The following is a 21,356-nucleotide window of genomic DNA, read 5'->3' as shown; positions in this document are numbered from 1 at the left end:
ACTCTGTCATATCATTACAATGTTGGCAGGTTTACAGTGTTGCTCCAAGTGAGTATCTTTTCAAGGTAACACAATTATTTTGGTTCTTATTTTGGTTGTAATCCATTTATCACACCAAATAGAATAACTGCCAAGTGTAATCACGAGTGCTAATAAAAATAAAAATGACCAGGGAAAGAAATGTATCTTGAGTAGTAGAAGATCGTGGCTTTGAGTTCAGATTCTACCATGTCTTTCTTGAGGAAGGGAAAACCATAAAACCAAGACACCACGAAGTAAATCAAGTCACAAAACTAAATGACTGTGAATCTAAGACACCATGTTTTCAGCACCACTGCTGAGGGAGGCAGCAGTCAAATATAAACCTTAAACAACTAAATAGATGCCCTGCACAAAGGACCAGGTTGAGAGATCTCTAAGTTCTCAGAACTGTAGAAATCACAGCTTAGCCACCAATGACCTTCAAGTGATGAAATCCTTCAGGATCCTTGCCTGCTGAAGGTCCCAGCTTCACGGGGACAAGGCAGGGAGGCAGCCTCTGATGGCAGCATCAGAACCGGAGAGTTGATGTGAAATAAAACCACTCGTCTGTGAAGGTTTTACTTCAGCTTGTCCTTGCCCTTTGTTGGAGCATTTCATTGTCATTCTAAAACCTCAGAGCTTTATTACAGAGTTTTTACCATCGCTAAAGGAATATTCATGGCACCAGACTCCGCCACAGTCAGAGACAGTATTTATGTCCATGAGAAGATAAAACTGTTGTTACAAGGGAAAATGTCACAGATTTACAAGCAATCAAATTTATAAGGCAGCAAGTGGACGTGCATGGGTTTCACCTTGGGAGCCCTCTGATCCAAGACCTAGCGTGAAGGCCGAAAAATCTGTCCTTCATGGTTCTGGGGACAAAATATCACTTCCCCTCCTGCAGCCCCTCCTCACACTCCAAGGAGGGGGCTGGCCAAGGACAAGGGCCTAACTCAGAACTGGCTTCAGCGTTCTCGAAACTTCCACACAAATTCCAGGGCACGCAATTGATAGAGAATCGTGTTTAAATCTTTCTAAAATCTGAGAAATGGGAGAAATAGAAATTGGTTTATTAAAACTAAGTGTTCATATTCGTGAAAATGAACGTTAGGGGCTCAGTCATGTCTGACTCTTTGCGACTCCAAAGACTGCAGCCGCCTGCCAGGCTCCTCTGTCTGAGGAATTCTCCAGGCAAGAATACTGGAGTGGGTTGCCATTTCCTTCTCCAGGGGATCTTCCTCACCCAAGGACCAAACCCAGGTCTCCTCATTGCAGGCAGATTCTTTATCGTCTGAGCCACCAGGGCAGCCCTATAAAAAGCAGCATATACAGGTCCCTCTCCTCAAATCTCTTCTAAGACTAAAGAAGACACAATGCATTATGGAAAGAAAGGGGACCATTTCATCAAATTCAAAAGTGAACTGTGAAGGATGGCACATTCTCTCTGGAAATGGCATTTTATTAGAGGAGTTCTAAACTAGATATATGACTTGAAAGCATCCTTTGGGCCCTGAAGGGACTGGGAATACAGCAAGTCAGTAAAATAATGAAGACAGCCATGGAGTGACTCTGGGGAGGTGAGAAAATCTGGGCTTTCATACAGACTGTCTGAATATACATATGCAGGCAGTACAATAAACGTTTTAACGGAAAGACAGAAACTTGTGATTATCCCTTACTATTAATTATGAAAGTATTTGTAATCCTAGCATACTCTACCAGGTATAAAGCAAGTGAAAGTGAAAGTGTTAATTGCTCAGTCATGTTCCACCCATTGAGACCCCATGGACTGTAGCCTGCCAGGCTCCTCTAAACGTGGAATTTTCCAAGCAAGAATACTGGAGTGGGTTACCACATCCTCCTCCAGGGGATCTTCCTGACCCAGGGATAAAACCTGCGTCTCTCATGTCCCCTGCACCGGCAGGCAGATTCTTTACTGTCTGAGCCACCAGGGAAGCCCAACATTTTACTACTGAAAATGTATTCATGTTTATATCAATTTCATTGATACTTCAAAAAATTGGCACTGGCCCCTAGAGACCAGAGCTTTGGGTGTAGTAAGAACTTTGGGACTCAGCTTTCTTTTGAAGCAGTTTTCAGCTGCAGCTCTCCTCAAGTTGATATCACTGGGACATCAATATGTAAAACAGGCAGACGCAGAGGGTCTGGGCTGGAGCAGAGCCTCAAATCCCCAGTACCTGAAGAAACAGAGTTCAAAAACCACTGACGAAGGTGAGTCATTGATTCTACGACGGACCAGGAGGTGCTGGTCCCAGCAGAGCTCTGAGGTCTGGTCTTGGAGCCAGGATGGAGCAGGAGACAGAAGGGCTTGTATCCTGGCTCTTTCTGCGTGAGACAGGCTACTCTCAAGTGTCACCGTCTCTCAGGCATCTGCCTCCTCATTCGCAGTGCTAGGATAACAGTTCCCCCATCGCCAAGCGGATGAAGTGAAAGTGCTTAGTAAAATGCGTAAGTCTGTATGAAGAAAGCAAATGGCTACTGCTGATCAGGAGCCTGCAGTCAGAGGGCTGGGAACAGCGCCCATGACCTGTGTCCCTGGTGGGGGACAGGAGAGGCATTCTGGCCCCACAGTGAGGACAGAGCTGAGGGACAGCACTGTCTCTTCAGGGTCACCACCTGATAAACTCGCCTAAAGGGGATCCTGTGGTCAGAGAAGCCTTCAGTCAATCTAATCTGCTGAAAGAATATGGTTCCTAAGAAGGAAAAACACATTTACCTCCAAAGTCTGAGAAAGACTGAGCACAGCAAAACCATCACATGCAACACACTTTGGCAAGTCAGTAAGGATGGGGCTTCTCAGGTGGCACAGTGGTAAAGAATTCCCCTGCCAATACAGGAGACCTGGGTTTGCTCACTGGGTTGGGAAGATCCCCTGGAGAAGGAAATGGCAACCCACTCCAGTATTCTTGCCTGGAGAATCCCATGGACAGAGAGGCCTGGTGGGCTACAGTCCCTGGGGTCGCAAAGAGTTGCACACAACTGAGCACAATCGAGAGAGAAGCGTGGATCTGCAGCCAAAGCAGGGTTGGAATCTACCCGCTTGTTCAACAGCTTCCTTCTGTGAGAACCTCCGGAGGTGATGCATACGAGGGACTCAGCACCACGCCTGGCCCCTGGGAAGTGCTGGGTAAATGCCAGGCGCAGCCCCAGCTCCACAGTCTCCTACTTGTGCCACGTCATGTACTTCCTTACGCTCTGTAACTTGCCGTCCACTAGCACGCCCGTGTCTTCACTGCGAAGTGCTCCGGCTCCGAAACGCATTCGAGAACATCACTCTCTTTGGTCCTCGGTAAGGTCATCACCTTACCGACCTGGGAGGAGACTGGAATCTGAAGGAGGCCGTTTGTATATATCACGGCAATAAGGCACAAGCAGAAAACAGAAATTGCACTCTCTAGACATACCCTCAGAATCACATGGCCGTCCTATTCACAGACATGGCTAAGTGCCAATAAAGTCACTACTTATTAGTTTAAAATTTAAGAACACTTCACATAGCACTTCAAAAGTGGGTTTCAATAGCACTAAAAATAAGAGATCGATTGGATGCAAATGTCTAATTATCAAAAAGTGCTCTGAAACATAGTCATACTTAAGATTAATAAGACACACTGCAAACGCACATAATGTCAAGTGTCATTAATATAGTACAATGAGAAACCCTAAAATGCTGCAGATCTGGCATAAAGTGTCTTCTTCAATTCCTGCTTCTTAATGGGAGACTTAAGGTCACGGGTTTATATAGTTTTTCTCAATCATATTGAGTATCTCTTACTCAAATGCTTAGTGACTGAATGATGTTTAGAAGAAAAGAGCTGTTCTCCAAGGCCCCGAATGAGGCACCTGACTCCACTCTCACTCCTGGAGGCCACCTTAGATGGGCGGCATGTCCCATGGTGAAGTGAGCCCTGTACACAACTGATGGACACCAACACCACGTGTGCAAACCAGCAGCGCTCAAGGAATGCAGCAAGGAATAAACAGTTGCACAAAAGCAGAATGCAGCACATTACATAACAGACACGGGTCCTGGGCCGCTGGCCCTGTTAACCCCCACGTGGCCACGGCCTATATCTGCAGACACGTCACATTCGTACAGCAGCAGACGAGAAACCCATAACCACCCTTTACACGCGCAGAACATCCTCAGTTATGTTAATCCTCACAAACTGTTCTCAGGCCTCTATCATGTTAGAGGCTGTGCTGGGTTCTAAAGACACACTGAGTTAACACAGAATTCCCACCCTCACACCTCTTATAATCTATGAGAAACTGGTAGAGGCAACTTCCTGTAACACAAACCAGATCAATAAGCGCTCTTATGTCCTCAGGTGGGCATCCCTGGTAGCTCAGTGGTACAAGAATCCGCCTGCCAATGCAAGAGACATGGGTTTGATCCCTGGGTTGGGAAGATCCCTGGAGGAAGAAATGACAACCCACTCCAGTATTCTCACCTGGGAAATCCCATGGACACAGGAGTCTGGTGGCCTACAGGGGTGGCAAAGCGTCAGAAGAGACTTAACAACAAAGCAACAATAACAACACGTCCTCCAAGAATGAGAAAAGGACCTGCCAGCACTCACAGATTGAGGCACCGTGAGTACTTGGAATAAAAGTTATGAATAGACGCAGATTTAGGGATAAGAAGGGCCTCCATACAGGAGAGGAACACTGATCCAGGCCCCTCAAGTGGGATCTTGATCTAGTTTCTACTTGAGCTTCTTGCTATCAGTGGGTCTGTTTTACCTCTCGGAGGAGATGCTGTAATCTTCCTCTTGATTGTGTTTCCACGTGTCTATTTAGATGTCAGTCTATTATGGACATTTAAGAACTGACAATTGCTTTCCATTCTGTGTTGGTGAATAAAATTGTTATTTTCGTGGAGGGCTTCCTGGGTTGATAAATAGCTTCTTCCCTCTCCAGGAAGTTCATCAGGACACAGAACTCCATGAATGCAGCAAAAACAACCTGCAGTCTCTTCTCAGATTTCAGCCCCAGCCCACGTCCTCCTGGTGTGCCATGTGGACACCAGGGGTGGCTTGTATAGCACTGCTCTTAATAAACAGCAAACAACTGAGAGCCTGGGCAGTGTTATTTATCTACTTTTAATTGAAGGATAACTGCTTTACAATTTTGTGTTGTTCTCTGCCATATATCAACATGAATCAGCTATAGATATACCTATGTCCCCTCACTCTTGAATCTCCCTTCCACCTCCCATCCATCTCACCCCTCCAGGTTGTCACAGGCACTGGTTTGTGCTCCCTGAGTCACAGGGCGACTTCCCACTGGCTATCTATTTTACATATGGTAATGTCTATGTTGGAGAAGGCAGTGGCACCCCACTCCAGTACTCTTGCCTGGAAAATCCCATGGATGGAGGAGCCTGGTAGGCTGCAGTCCATGGGGTGGCTAAGAGTCGGACACGACTGAGCGACTTCACTTTCACTTTTCACTTTCATGCATTGGAGAAGGAAATGGCAACCCACTCCAGTATTCTTGCCTAGAGAATCCCAGGGATGCGGGAGCCTGGTGGGCTGCCGTCTATGGGGTTGCACAGAGTCGGACACAACTGAAGCGACTTAGCAGCAGCAGCAATGTCTATGTTTCCATGCCACTCTCTCAATTTGTTCCGGCCTCTCCTTCCCTGCCCACTGTGTCCACAAGCCTCTTCTCTATGTCTGTGTCTCCATTGCTGCCCTGCAAATTGTTCCATCACCATTATCTTTATAGATTCCATATATATGCGTTAATATATGATATTTGTTTTTCTCTTTCTGATTTACTTGTTTTTCACTTTCTTACTTAGAGCTTGGGAAGTCTTTGCATTAAGGGACAAATTTTATATCAATTTGCCATGGAACTTGAGAATCATATAAATACTTCAAGCAAAAAATAATTTCAAGACTACTGATAAATGTACCTGGTATATATTTGTGAAGAAATTTGAATGAATGACTGGCAAAAATTCTTGGATTTTGCTCAAAAGCCTCTTTTTTTTTTTATGGAAAAAGTAAGTTTTACAATGGGCCTCAAAGGAATTCCCAGACTCTGGGAGACAGGAATTGATAAGGAATTCCAGGAAAGGGAAAGCTCACAAACTCTGATGAGCAAAATGTGTGGGGAACAGGAGGAGAGAGATGGACATTGACTTTAGATGAAGGTGGGTAGCCCAGTTGAGAAGTGGCTTTAACTACCAAGCTTCCTGGTAGCTCAGCTGGTAAAGAATCTGCCTGCAACGCAGGAGACCCCAGTTCGATTTCTGGGTTGGGAAGATCCCCTGGAGAAGGGATAGGCTACCCACTCCAGTATTCTTGCCTGGAGAATTCCATGGACAGAGGAGCCTGACAGGCTATAGTCCATTAGGTTGCAAAGAACTGGACACAACTGAGGGATTTTCACTTTCACTCTGACATTTATAGGTAATGTCAGAGGTAACCAGAAGGGTAACCAGAAAGAAGGGCTTCCCTGGTGACTCAGCTGTAAAGAATCCACTTGCCAATGCAGGCGATTTGGGTTTGATCCCTGGGTTGGAAAGATCCCCTGGAGGAGGAAATGGCAACCCACTCCTGTATTATTGCCTGGAAAATCCCATGGACAGGGGAGCCGGGAGGTTAGGGTCCATGGGGTAGCAAAAGAGTCAGATATAACTTAGCGACTAAAAAACAACAACCAGAAAGAAACAGGATTTTTGGAGCAGGCAGTAACAAGAGGAAAACGGGGCTTCAGAATTTTCTGCTTACTAAGTGGACTGGTCTGAGAGCAAAGACTAAAGCAAATTGACAAGCAAATGGTGAAGTTAGGAATGGAGCTGTTTGGTGACAAAGAGATGACAATAGCAGTGCTCGGGGCACAGGGAGAGTGTGCAAGGTTTGATGCCTCTGTGGGCACATGCGGCAAAGAACCACGAGTTCCGTTGGTCCAGAGGAGGGTCCTTCCACTGACTGTCCTAGTCAAAGCTGCTTCTCTTTGACCAAGGATGTTGCTGAGCCCAGCTCTAAGTCTGTCTTCCAGAGCATCAGGCCCATGAGACTCAAGTAAAAGCAAGAGATCAACATCTTAGGCTCGGATGAACCTACAAGAGTTAAGTCTGTCCAAACACCCTAGAAAGACCAGGTGGGAGAAAGAATTTCACCTCCTCTGCCAAACAGGAGGAAGTCCCCAAAGAAGAAACTCAGATTAGGAGGATTTTCAGGTTTTCTGTTGTATCTGTGAACACAGTACCTAACAAAATAACAGAAATGAATATTCAACCACATCTTTTAAGTTTAGTTTTTAACTGGAGGAAAATTACTTTACAGTGTTGCGTTGTTTTCTGCTGTACAACAATGAGATTCAGACATAATTATACATATATATCTCCTCCCTGTTAAGCTTCCCTCCCCTCCCCCTCCCCCACACCTCTAGGCCATCATTTGAGATATATATATATATATATCAAATGCCATAGACTGTGTGGCTTATGAACAACAAATGTTTATTTCCCATAGTTGTAGAGGCTGGACACCCAGGATCATGGGGCCAGCATGGCTGTGTTCTGGTGGGGATCTCTTCTGGGCTGAAGCTCCCCACTGTGTCCCCACATGGCAGAAGTGGTGGGGCTTCTCCTTGGAGCATTCTCTGTAGAGGGCACTAATCCCATTCAGGAGGGCCCCACCCTTAGGACTCCAGCACCGCCCGGAGGCCCCAGCTCCTAACACCATCACAGGAGCCACCCAGACTTTAGCATAGGAATCTGGGGAGGAACACACCCCCACTGAGACCACAGCATTGGGCTACTGAAGAGAGACCAGCGTGGAGAGGACACTCCAGTGCTCAAGGATCACACGGTGCTGAGCAGTGTCATGCGGTCTTGAACGTCAGTATTCACAACACACAAATGCTTTCTCAATCACAGTGAGGCAGCAGATACCCAGCAGGCTGGAGAACAGACCAGACAGGAGGGTCTGGTTTTCCTGAAGGTGTGCACCTGCTCTGACAGCCTCTTTATCACTTGACTTTTTGGTCTCTTTCCTTCTGTTATTCATTGAGGACTTGTCCTGGTTTCCAGCATGCATGCTCAGTCATTCAGTAATCTCCGACCCTTTTGTAACCCCACGGAATGCAGCCCATGCCAGGCTCCTTTGTCCATGGAATTTTTCAGGCAAGAATACTAAAGCGGGTTGCCATTTCCTACTCCAGGGGATCTTCTCAAGCCAGGGATCAAACCTGCTTTTTCTGTACTACAGGCAAATTCTTTACCAGTGAGCCTCCAAGGAAGCCCCTGGCTTCTAGGGTCTCATAATATTCCACCAGACAGCTGTGTCCTCTGGAAACTTTCCCACCCCTTTCCCCATAGCCCAATTTCCCTCAACCGATCTTCCCATCCCATTTATGATTCTATCACTAAGCAATGATATTCAGGTCTGGGGTCTGACAGAAGAGTCAAGGTGGACCTGGGTTATACTCAGCGTGTGTCTGGTCACATGGTCACCCTCTGCATGATTCTTGTGCCCTTGTCTACACCACAAAGACTAATCTACAGGGCATGTGAAGACTGCAGAGGGAGCTGTGACCCCCGGCCCAGAGTAGGCCTTCCATAGACAAAAGCCTTAACTTTTCTGCTGCTCTTTGCAGAAAAGAAACTACATTGACAATGAATTGACTTACAGTGTAACAGCCATTAATAATGAGCAACAAACTCTGCACACAGCAACCTACAGAATATGTCTTTCATTTAAGAAAAGAGCATTTTAAGTATGCCAAATCACTTAATTGGTAATTTAATAATTTAAATTGCAATCAGTAGTGGCTTCTTGAACTTCATAATAAATGTGTGCTGCTGCTGCTAAGTCACTTCAGTCGTGTCCGACTCTGTGCGACCCCACAGACGGCAGCCCACCAGGCTCCCCCGTCCCTGGGATTCTCCAGGCAAGAACATTGGAGTGGGTTGCCATTTCCTTCTCCAATGCATGAAAGTGAAAAGTGAAAGTGAAGTCGCTCAGTCGTGTCTGACTCTTCATGACCCTATGGACTGCAGCCCACCAGGCTCCTCCGTCCATGGGATTTTCCAGGCAAGAGTACTGGAGTGGGGTGCCATTGCCTTCCCTGAAATGTGTCCTAAATCCTCACAAATAGAATCTGTGTACTGGAGAACTTTATTTATTTATATAAGTTTAAAGAGTTTTTTTAATGTGGATCATTTTTAAAGTCGTTATTGAATTTGTTACCATATTGCTCCTGTTTTATGTTTTTTTTTTTTGCCACAAGGCATGGGGGATCTTAGCTCCCTGACCAGGGATGGAACTTGCACCTGCTGCATTGGAAGGTCACATCTTAACCACTGAGTCGTGGAGGTTTATTTTAGAGAGGGGAATATCCCTATTTCTATTCTTCCAAAAGTCTTCAATTTTTATGAGAGAAATAAAACAACTGAAATCCCAGCTGCTATTTCCAGAGGTTCTCCCCATCTCCCTCTTCTTTTCTAAAAGGCAGCAAGCTGGGTCAGGTTCTCGTTGGTGGCTGGCTCTCCCTGGCCCCAGGAGACCTGCTCAAGGTCAGCCTTGCCAGGTTCAAGGAGCCACCCCACAGGCCTGGTGGAACCTGAGCTTGGAGTCACTGGCCTGGCTGAGAGCTGATGTGGGAAAAGGCAGAAGTCAGAGATGCTGGCATGAAAGGAAGATGAGTCATGGACAAGAACTAGATTCCTTTCTGCAGATGACCAGCTTCGTGAGACACCGAGATGGAGAAGAAGTGATGTGGAAAGCTAGCAGGTACGCCTGGTCAGGGCCATTTGACACACAAACAAATGTGCAAGGTTGTTTCTGCTGCCAGCAATCTCAAGTCCCCAGCACTCATGCTCTAAAGGGACAAAACTCCATCCTGAGAGGTTTTGAAAAAGGCGACTTTCTGGGAGAAAACTGACTTTATCAATTGCTTAAGTTTGATTAAGATAACAAGCAACTACAACCAAAGGGAACGTTATAACCTACTTCCTGAAATTCAATCACATGAATAATGCACAAAGGTTGGTGGCTGTGTGTCCCCAGAAAGGTGACTCACATACACATTTCATAGGAGCACTGAGCTTCTAGACTGAAAACACTCAACAGTTTGACCCAAAGAACATGATAAGGTCATTTAACGCCTGCCTTTTCTTTTTTAGTTTCCTTAAAGAAGGGACCACTTTCAAGAAAACAATAAAGGACCCATCTTGTACTTTAAAAACGTAATAATCCTAAATGAATGCATCGAGGAGTGGTGAGAAACGTTAATGACAATAGTAATACACATTCTTCATAAGGCGACTTACTTGGCATTTGTAAACTCATAAAAGAACAAAGTTTTAATAAACTTTACATGTGAAAATAGCCTAAAACAACTGAAAATATTTGGACAATAAGACAGAATCTATGCTTTTCATAGCAATCTCTAGAGTATTTTTTGTCTGTTTCTAGCTTACCTAAGAGAAAACTGATACAAAATCAATTTAAAGTAACTAGCGGGCTGCCATCTATGTGGTCACACAGAGTCGGACACAACTGAAGTGACTTACCAGCAGCAGCACACAATGGGAGAAGGCAATGGCAACCCACTCCAGTGTTCTTGCCTGGAGAATCCCAGGGACGGGGGAGCCTGGTGGGCTGCCGTCCATGGGGTCGCACAGAGTCGGACATGACTGAAGCGACTTAGCAGCAGCAGCAGCAGCAGCACACAGTGACTTGGCATTATTTGAGAATTAGACACAGGGACCCAGAGCTAGAGCTTACAACCTGGCAACACTGTGTTAATGACTGACAGGGTTGACTCTTTTCTCATCTCCCTGATGCAAGATCTCGCCAAATAGTAATATTGACAAAGCTGAAGACGATGCCGCTGTGAAGGTAACTCACTATCTCCTCCAGGCAGCCTATCCAGGAGGGAGGAAGAGTGGCCCTACTCTTCCAGGCCTAAGTTGCCATGACACTTCCCGTGGCTGCCATGTGACCTCCCCCAAATCCTTAGAAGTGTGTTTGTATTCTTACTTGGGATGTGGGTAACTGAGGCTTGAGGTGAAAGCCACTGGCAGGGCCAGTAAGCAGAGGCGCTGAGGTTACGCCTGTGTCTACTCCACCTCCCACGCCTGGTACTTTCCTGGTTACCGTGCATGTGTGTTCAGTTGTGTCTGACTCTTTGCAGCTCTATGGACTGCAGCCCTCCAGGCTCCTCTGTCCATGGGATTCTCCAGGCAAGAATACTAGAGGGTACAGCCATTTCCTCCTCCAGGGGATCTTCCCGACCCAGGGATCAAATCTACATCTCTTCTGTCTCCTGCACTGGCAGGCAGGTTCTTTACCACTGGCGTCACCTGGGCAGCCAATTCCCTTACTGTCAGGAGCCAGCTGTTGGGTGGGGGGTTGGGGGTGGTGCAGGGAATCATAAGAGGGATAAAGATGCCCCTTGTTGCTGGGGACTTGTCCTGCTTTTAGCACTTTAAAGTCTCATATTCCAGAAAACTCTGCACTTGAGGGCAACTCAAGAGGGGTGGGTTCCTGGAACAAGTGTAGTTGGGAAGACAGGCTCTATTGGAGACAACCTCCATAAAACCCACCTGTGAGCAGGTGCCTTTCTACGACCTAGGGGCTGGGAACAGGAGACGCCAAGTTTCCTCCAGCCAAAAGGAGCTCAAGGCTTTCAGGTCAGAGCTTCTCACATCTGGGATAAGGTGACATGGTGATAACATTGATGGATTTCAGGGTAGATCACTGATATGTGTTGTTGGCTTTTTCTTGAATCTCTCCACACATTGTAGAATTCCACTAGGCAGGAGCTGATTCTTATCTGTCAGCCTGAGTTAGATGCTGAGACTGCTGGAGGCCAACACCATCTACCCAATAAAGTTCTGCATGATGCAATAATAAACAACTATAAAATGCGTGGTATGCTGTCCAGGTAAAAAGGCGTGTTACATATGAATGCTGGAAAAGAGGCTGGAGGAAGGCTGGCAATGAAACCAAAACACGTGGTCACTCAGGGACATGGACACCAAGGCTCAAACTTAGTGATTTCATAAGGGTTGCTTTTCACCACTTGTCAGGTCCCTGCAGACCTGTGTTAACCAGAGAGCTGCCTCTCTTTCCTAAATATTCCCAACTTCATTTGGTGACAGTGGGATCTCAGTCCCTCTGTCAAAGCGGAGGAAGCCCCTAGACACTGATCTCTGCTCAGCCACTTCCTCAGCTCCGTCATGAGAAGATGTGTCTGATTATAGGAAGCTTCCATGCTCACCATCAGGAAGGAATCTGGTAGTGGTGTGGACGTGGGACAAAGCACCCAGCGATGTCCTTTATGTTGTTGTGTTATTCTTCAGTTGCTCAGTCATGTCTGATTCTGCAACCCAATGGACTGCAGCACGCCAGGCTTCCCTGTCCTTCACCATCTCCTGGAGCTTTCTCAAACTCATGTCCATTGAGTCAGTGACACCATCCAATCATCTCATCCTCTGCTGCCCTCTTCTCCTTTTGCCTTCAGTCTTTCCCAGGATGGACACAAACATTCCATCCTCCAATACCTGCCCACCCTCTTGGCTTGTCCCCTGGCTGGCATCGAGGCTCTGCCCTCTTGACGTGACCTCCCGTGGGAGGCTGTCCCACAGAGATCTCTGTGTCCCAAACCCCGGGGTGCTTGCTGCTAGCCCCACAGCATTAGGCTAGCCAGAAAGCAGCACCTTATTCCCCAAGCACATAGTGCTTCTCACTGTTCATTCATTTCATCTTCAAATTCATGCTAGTAACTATTAATATGACATAGCCCTTAAAAGACTGTAACTGCCAGCAGACATATCAACAACAACATGGAAACCCTTGGGAAAGAAAGTCATCATTACTGTTATTAATATTTTTGGTCCTGCAGGACCTCAATAGCGGGATGCCTTTTTTTTTTTTTTTGCCAGATAGCAAAGTATCTGAAACCTCTGTCTCTCTGTCTTAGGGCGATAGAGAGAATCAATATCTTCTGCTCAGAATGGATCAAAACAAAGCAGTTGACTTACCTGAGAGGGGAGTAAGTGTTTGCCCAGTTGCAGGCAGGAATCGCAGGGAATCCTTGCTCCCTTCAAGTACTCTTCACTGCACAAAATAGCTAAAAATAGAGGCAAAAAAGAGATGGCTATTGCTTTTCTATTTGACAAAAATAGGCAGGCTATTAACTGTATACAGTAACAGAAAATGATAATTCTTTTAAAACTTGGTCAATAAACTTGAAAGAAAACAATAACAGGGAGTAAACCAAACTGTGTTAGTTCTTATATAACCACTTCATCTACAAGCTCAGTGTTCTTGCTTTGACAACTTTTTCAAGGACATGTTTAACCACAGACAGCAGGTATAAAGGTGGTGGTGGTTGTTGTTTAGTCCCTAAGTCGTGTCCAGCTCTTTGCAACCCCGTGGACTGTAGCCTGCCAGTCTCCTCTGTCCATGGGATTCTCCAGGCAAGAATATAGAGTGGGTTGCCATTTTCTTCTTCAGGGGATCTTCCCAGACCAGAGATCAAACACACATCTGCACTGGCAAGTGGATTCTTTACCACTGAGCCACCAGGAAAGCCCCGAAAATCTGTCTGCTGTTGCTGCTGCTAAGTCGCTTCAGTCGTGTCCAACTCTGTGCGACCCCATAGATGGCAGCCCACCAGGTTCCCCTGTCCCTGGGATTCTCCAGGCAAGAACACTGGAGTGGGTTGCCATTTCCTTCTCCAATGCATGAAAGTGAAAAGTGAAAGTGAAGTCGCTCAGTCGTGTCTGACCCTCAGTGACCCCATGGACTGCAGCCTTCCAGGCTCCTCCATCCATGGGATTTTCCAGGCAAGAGTCCTAGAGTGGGGTGCCATTGCCTTCTCCATTTTCCATCAAATGTAAAAAGAGAGCAGAAGGCCTTAATCATAGTAAGGTCAAACAGAAGTGTTATATTCCAAGCCCAGATTTTACGGGCTTCTCTTTAATGACCACAAACAAAATAAATGACTGAAGTAAATAAAAGAGCTAATTAAACAAATAAAAGAGCCAACAGGCATCCACTGCTGCTGCTGCTGCTGCTAAGTCGCTTCGGTCATGTCCGACTCTGTGCAACCCCATAGACGGCAGCTAACCAGGCTCCCCCGGACGTGGGATTCTCCAGGCAAGAACACTGGAGTGGGTTGCCATTTCCTTCTCCAATGTATGAAAGTGAAAAGTGAAAGTCAAGCTGCTCAGTCATGTCCGACTCTTCATGACCCTATGGACTGCAGCCTACCAGGCTCCTCCGGCCATGGGATTTGCCAGGCAAGAGTACTGGAGTGGGGTGCCACTGCCTTCTCTGAGGCATCCAATAGCAGATGATAGTTCCTGGCAATGCAGGCAGTTCCAAAAGCAATCCCTGAATTACTAAGAGCACAACAGTTAGGAAGGTATTTTGATTTTCCTTTAAGATGCATTTTTATTTCTTATTTATTTTCTAAAAGATTTTTTCATGTGGACTATTTTTAAAGTCTTTATTGAGTTTGTTACAATATTGCTTCTGTTTTTTATGTTTTGGTTTTTTGGCCACAAGGCATGTAGTATCTTAGCTAACTGACCAGGGATCGAACCCACACCCCCTCCATTGTAAGGCAAAGTCTTAACCACTGGACCACCACAGAACTCCCAATGATGCATTTTTAAATTACTGGATATATTAAAAATTATTTTTGAATCCCACATGATATAAATCTATCGAAATAAAAATACTTTCATGCAACAATCTAGTGTGCATTCTGAGAAGCAAAAATAGGAAGAAAAGACATGATAGTTTCTATTTATGACATTTATTACAGGCCACAAATAAGATGACAAGTGATACTGAGTGCACGCATGCGTGCTAAGTTGCTTCAGTTGTGTCCGACTCTTGTGACCCTATGGACCGCAGCCTCCCAGGCTCCTCTGTCCATGGGATTTCGTAGGCAACAATGCTGGAGTGGGTTGCCATGCTCTCCTTCTTGACCCAGGGATCAAACCCGCATCTCTTCTGTCTCCTGCATCTATAGCAGGTTCTTTACCATTAGCGCCACCTGGGAAGCCCCTAGAAGAGGCCTAATGTCTCCAAAAACATTTTCACAGCCCAGGCAGGTTTTGCAGTGTCAACCCTGCAATATTTATCGATTGCCAATGACAGACTTCCTTCACTGCTTTTTTTCTTTTTTTAAATTATTTATTCATTTAATTTAGCTGTTTCGCGTCTTGGTGCCTCTGTGGCATGTGGCATCTGAGTCCCCTGACCAGGGACTGAATCCAAGTCCTGTGCATTGCAAGGTAGAGTCTCAACCCTAGGACCACCAGGGAAGTCCCTTCCTCAGTGCTTTTGATACCACAGATATCCAGGGAACCAGCCAGAAAGCCACCTGCAGGTAGAACTCTTCAGCTCTTCACTTCCTGGCATCCACTGACCACTTCTCCTTTCTTTCCACTAGAACTTTGAGACCCTGTTCACCTCAGTTTCTTTGTGGAACATCAAATCTACATGGAAGGACTTTTCAGTTTTAATCTGATTATCATTTTTCCTACTGTGATTATAAAACTCTAAAAGAAAAGGTTAGAAAGCATCACTTGGATAATGTTTTACTTTTAAACTATTATATGTTTTATACTCAAGTTCATGCTCACAGACCTATTTTTGATAGGTCAGAAATGTCATTCATCAATAAAAAGCTATAGAATTATAAGAAGAAAATGTTCAAGTGCCTCAGACACTAATTTTTACTTCATCTCAGAAAAACATAGATTTCCCTTCTTGTAGTTAAAAAAACTTAAGATGTGATTCATCTGAAGATAAAAGTGCAGATTTTGTTACTTTGCAACAACATAAATAACTATTTGGTGCTATCAGAATAGAAAAATGCCCCTTTTGTGTATGTTAAAAGATCTTCTGGGATATCATAGTAAATCACTACACAATACTCACACACGATTATATTAATGTTTACATCTTTAATAAGTTCCTTCTAGACACAGAAAGTCTCAGGATCCAAACCTGAGAGTCAGCATCAGCCAGAACCACTTCCTTCGGCTTCCCATGACGCACAGCCTAACGAGATGCTCACAGGGAGGTTCACACGGAGTACCTTTGACAACAATAATTTACTTTTAAGACAATCAACTTCTTAGAATGCTCTAAGGCCAAGGTAATTTAGGAAGCATTTTATGAGATTCAAAGAAGGAAAGGGGAGAGACAAGGGTGGGATCACATCAATTAATTCCTCCCCAAGTGTGGGTCCAAGCCCATCTGTGGGTAGGTTACTTTCCATATCTGCACAGGCAGCAGGTCAGGCAAAAATGAAGAGGCAGGAGGGTTCTGGGCAGGTGAGGAAGAGCAAAGCCAGGAACTGGACCGTGCCCTCTGCCCCCTCTACACATCCTGGTGAGATGTGACCAGGGGTGTGGTTTGCATTATCGGGGCGTCCGAAGAGGAAGTCAGAGCTGGCTGCAGGGGGACTCCTCCACTGACCATCTCACCAGACACAGTATCTCAAAACTGAGATGCCGGATGACAAGGAACCGCATCCAACTTATTACAGACAACACCCTATCACCATAAATGACAAACTTTCAGAATATTCCTTGTTCTTTTTTTACAAACTATTATTTGGGAGAAAAGAGTATGCCCCAGGAAAGGATTAGGGAGGGAATTTGCACGTGCTGGGAGGCATGGGTGGGGAGAAAACCGCAGTTAGTATTCTGAAGTTGTCCTCCACCAAAGAACACACTGAACGCCTTGAGCCAGATTATAGCTTCAATTCAAAGCAATTAGTTTAACCAGATTCTTAAATGGCAACGTCTGGCTTTTCAGGAGTAGGGAGATAATTCCTGACGGCTTTCAGATACCAGCAGGGTTCTCCACCGATCCCAGACGCATGGTGGCAGTCAGCCAGCCGTGTGACTGGTGACTCAATACACAAGTTTCTGTGGTCTCCACCGTCTGATACGGTGAGGACATCAATTTTTAAGTCTGGGGGCTAAACGGTGGCAAGGGGGCTCTTTCCCAATAAAACAGAACTCCGCAGAGAAGCTCTACTCTAGATACGCTGAAAAGCAAACACTTCGATTGCATTTGCTTGCATTTCTTTAAGCTCAGCCTTGGCTGTTTAAATATTTTCTTCTTCCCAATGCAACATCTTTATTAGAGAATTCAAGATTATTTCCTGTTTGATTTACAAAATCATCCAGGCAACCACAGAGAGAAATTTTTAAATGTTGTTAAACATCAGTCAAAGTGGCAAGAACCCCACCTTCTGTGATGTCAACTCCCCATAACAGCATCCCTGTTAAACAAAGCCTGAGCCAAAAATTCTGTCTGGCACAGGGCGAATACACACCTTGCAGTGTCTCTGGAAGAATGGGATATGCAAACATCCTCTACAAGAAAGAGGCTTCTTGAAAACTACAGAAGGGGAAACAAAGAGAACCCATCCAAAATGAAGGCTGCACAGATCTTTGAAGAAACAATAGAGGTTACTTCTGCTGAGACCCTGCGCTGACACCAGGAGGGCCACCGCTCTGTCCTAATTAAAGTGTGATTCTCCCAACTCTCCTCCAGGGTTCATTATTCAGGAGAGTCCGGACCCGTGCAAACAAAGTCGCCCGGGTACCAAAACGCACCTCCAGAGACACCTAAATGGATGCAGCGTCGGGCTCCCCCAAACAGCAAAGAAACCAGTAAGATTCGGTCCCTAGCACTTGCACTCTAGCATCCAGGTAAACACAAGGTTCCCGCCCCGAAGAAGCTGGTTGTTTACCAGTTCAGCCTCCTCCGGGAGAGCTTATTTGAGATGGAACGCTGGAGGGGTGCGTGATCTTAACAAAAGCAAGATCAAATTAAGCAGATGACATGATGAGCACGCTTCATTTCATGCATGGCCGTGTTTTGCAGGCGAGATAAAGATGCAAAGTAATTACCATGAGCTGAAACTTTTTCCCTGAGCCCTTTCGGCAGCCAGTGACTGCCCTGCTCTCCCAACAAAGACGACCGCCTTCTCCTGGGTGCCCGATTCCTTCTGTAACGTTACCAGCTAAGCACCTCGGCCGTGGCCAGGACGCAGCGGAGTATTTCTGTATCCGTGTCTCCAATGCAGCATAAAGAGTTCTGTGGAAACCTATCAAACCGGCGAGCAGCTCGGCTGGCAACCAATGAGGAGCGGCTGGGGCGGAATCCGGCACATGCTCTCTGAGGCTCAGCTGTCACCAGCGTTTAGCAGGCTGCTAATCTAATTATAGCTAGTTTGCTAGCACAGAGCGACCAGAGCCAAGCGCAGGAGCAAATTAAATTTTAATAAATGAAACCCCGCAGACAAAATCATCTTGATTCCTGTCACTGTGAGGATTGATGGGTCACCTTATAAACCAGAAGTGGTTTTTAAAGTGCATTCTTGTTTTTCTTCCAATCTAGAGAAACAAAGAGTGGTTAAATCAATGTATGGTGTGACCAGCTTCCTTCAACTTAACAGATTCCAGAGAATATGAAAAAGAATGTGTATATAGAGAGAGGTATAACTGAATTACTTTGCTGTACAGTAGAAATTAACATGACACTGTAAATCAACTATACTTCAACAAAATACATTTTTAAAAAACATATTCCAAAGAATATGAAAAAGAAGATGTATATTTATGTATAACAACCACTTTGGTATAGTTGAAATTAACATGACACTGTAAATCAACTATACCTCAATAAAATAAATTAAAAAAAAACTTTACAGATTCCAAAGGATATGAAAAATTAAGTGTATATTTACGTATAACTGAATCTCTCTGCCATACAGTAAGGTTGCTAAGAGTCGGACACAACTGAGTGACTTCACTTTTACTTTTCACTTTTATGCATTGGAGAAGGAAATGGCAACCCATTCCAGTGTTCTTGCCTGAAGAATCCCAGGGACGGGAGAGCCTGGTGGGCTGCCGTCTATGGGGTTGCCCAGAGTCGGACACGACTGAAGCGACTTAGCAGCAGCTGCAGCAGCAGAAATTAACACAGCATTGCAAATCAACTGTAAGTGTGTTAAGTTGCTCAGTCATGTATGACTCTCTGTGGCCCCATGGACTGCATCCCATCCTCTGTCCATGGGATTCTCCAGGCAAGAATGCTGGAGTGGATAGCCATTCCCTTCTCCAGGGGATCTTCCTGACCCAGGGATTGAACCCTGGTCTCCTGCACTGCAGGCAGATTCTTGACCATCTGAGCCATACTTCAGTGAAATAAATTAAAAAAAAAAACAAAACACCGATTTTAGCACAGAGCAATAAATAATAAATTCAGTGGTAGGATGATATTAGTGGTAGTGGTATAAAATTGGAGTTTTTATTTACCTTGATAAGCAATTTGCCACTTATTTGTCCTAAAGTGCTAACTAGTCTCTCAATATAGCTTGAAATAACCATGCTAATTCCCACCCATCCTGAGAATGTACTAATCAAGGCGTCAAAAATCATCACTTTGACTACCGTGATGAATAATAATTCAGAAGCACAAGAGATGGAAAAGGGGCACCAGAAGTCACTGTAAACTAAAAAATTAAGGAAATCTGCCCACAGCACAATTTCTTGATAAAAATAGCTTCAGAAACTGAATCTTGTGAGAGGCATAGGAGAAAAGCATGGTTTCCAACAACCAGGCTATTGGGATCCGCTATTCCCTGCTGTGTGACATGGGGCAGGTGACTGGATGTCTCTGAGTCTCAGAGGCAATAGCGGGAAGTATCTTGCAGCATCATTGCCGGGAGCTGTGAGTACTCAGTGCTCAGCATGGACCCTGGCACAGAGCAAGTTATAAATTAAGCTGTTATTCATAGCAGCTATCTTTTCACAACACCACAGTATCTCCCTCCTTTCCTGGTACCAGACTACTCTAAAAAGAAGCATCTAAACTTCTCCAGGGCACAGCTTTGTCAGAAACACCATTTAGAAATAATCAACGGGAACAGAATCTAGAAAGAGGGTACTGATGAAACAATTTGCAGGGCAGTAACGGAGACACAGACATAGAGAACAGACTACCGAGATGGGTGGGGAGAGGGAGGAGAGGGTGGGACGACCGGAGAGAGTAGCATGGAAGCAAATACACTGCCGTGTGCAAAACAGCCAGCCAGCGGAAATTTGCTGTTTGCCTTGGGGAACTCAAACCAAGGCTCGGTAACAACCTAGAGGGGTGGGAAAGGGTAGGAGGTGGGAGGGAGGTTCAAGAGAGGGGACATATATATACCTATGTATAATTCATGTTGATGCATGGCAGAAACCAAAGCAATACTGTAAAGCAATTATCTTTCAATTAAAAATACATTTAAAAAAGGAAGTAATCAATGGTGACAAGCCAAGAGCAGACTTGATAGCACACAGAAACATTACTAGTATTCACTGTACTAACAAACATTACTTCCCCTCCTTCTTTTTGGATATGTACTATTCACTAACCTCAGCTGACTCTATATGAACCAATCTCAAAAGGAACTGTCGGGAAATAAGGGATTATAATTTCATTTTGTGAGTGATTTGTAATATAGATTAAATGCTATTATAAATCTGAAAAGGGCTTCACTGGTGGCTGAGATGGTAAGGAATCTGCCTGCAATGCAGAAGACCTGGGTTCAATCCCTGGGTGGGGAAGATCCCTTAGGAGACAGGAATGGCAATCCACTCCAGCATTCTTGCTTGGAGAATCCTACGGACAGAGGAGGCTCGTGGGCTACAGTCCATACAGTCACAAAGTTGGATATGACTGAATGACTAACCACATACATCTGAAAAAGTATTTTCAATGGGATATAAATTGAGAAGGTTTGTAATGAGACTGATTAAATTTAAAATGACACATTTATGTGAAAAGGGCTCACAGTGGAGAGGACAGCTAGTCAAATGCAACTTTTATCCTTTTATCTTCCAATATGTTCCTCAAAATTAACAGTCCTTCAATCATATTAATCAAATCTCTTAAAACTTCTTTTTTGTAATTCCCCCAAATCGGTATATGTTCTACCAATCCAAGTTCCAATCCAATGATAACATGCAAACTTCTCATTTCTGTAACTTTGCTGTGTTTTGTTTTTTCTTTGAAAACCTTTACAAAACACTGACATGCTCAACCTGCCTTCAGCACATGCATAATGCTTGTTAAGTGTAGCAGTAGTATGTGTGTGCTCAGTCATGTCTGACTCATTTGTGACCCCTTGGACTGTGGCCCACCAGTCTCCTCTGTCCATGGGATTTCCCAGGTAAGAATACTGGAGTGGGTTGCCATTTCTTTCTCCAGGGGATCTTCCCAATCCAATGATCCAACCTGCTTTTCTTACGTCTTCTG

The 21,356-nt window shown here is 45.1% G+C and overlaps 1 protein-coding gene across 1 annotated transcript in view; it reads right to left on the bottom strand.

Annotated features, from left to right (window-relative positions):
• The window catches only part of FAM110B (family with sequence similarity 110 member B), a 111,623-nt gene that overhangs the window by 55,520 nt on the left and 34,747 nt on the right, over nucleotides 1-21,356 (bottom strand). The window contains exon 2 of the mRNA XM_068983921.1: nucleotides 13,055-13,143. The gene's annotated coding sequence lies outside the window, so the exon portion shown is untranslated. The remainder of the gene's footprint in view (nucleotides 1-13,054; nucleotides 13,144-21,356) is intronic.

Source organism: Capricornis sumatraensis, chromosome 11, assembly GCF_032405125.1.
Source record: "Capricornis sumatraensis isolate serow.1 chromosome 11, serow.2, whole genome shotgun sequence".
In the NCBI taxonomy this organism is placed as follows: Eukaryota; Metazoa; Chordata; class Mammalia; order Artiodactyla; family Bovidae; genus Capricornis; species Capricornis sumatraensis.
The sequence above is the reverse complement of the archived record's forward strand: the minus strand, read 5'-3'. Positions and strand labels throughout refer to the sequence as shown.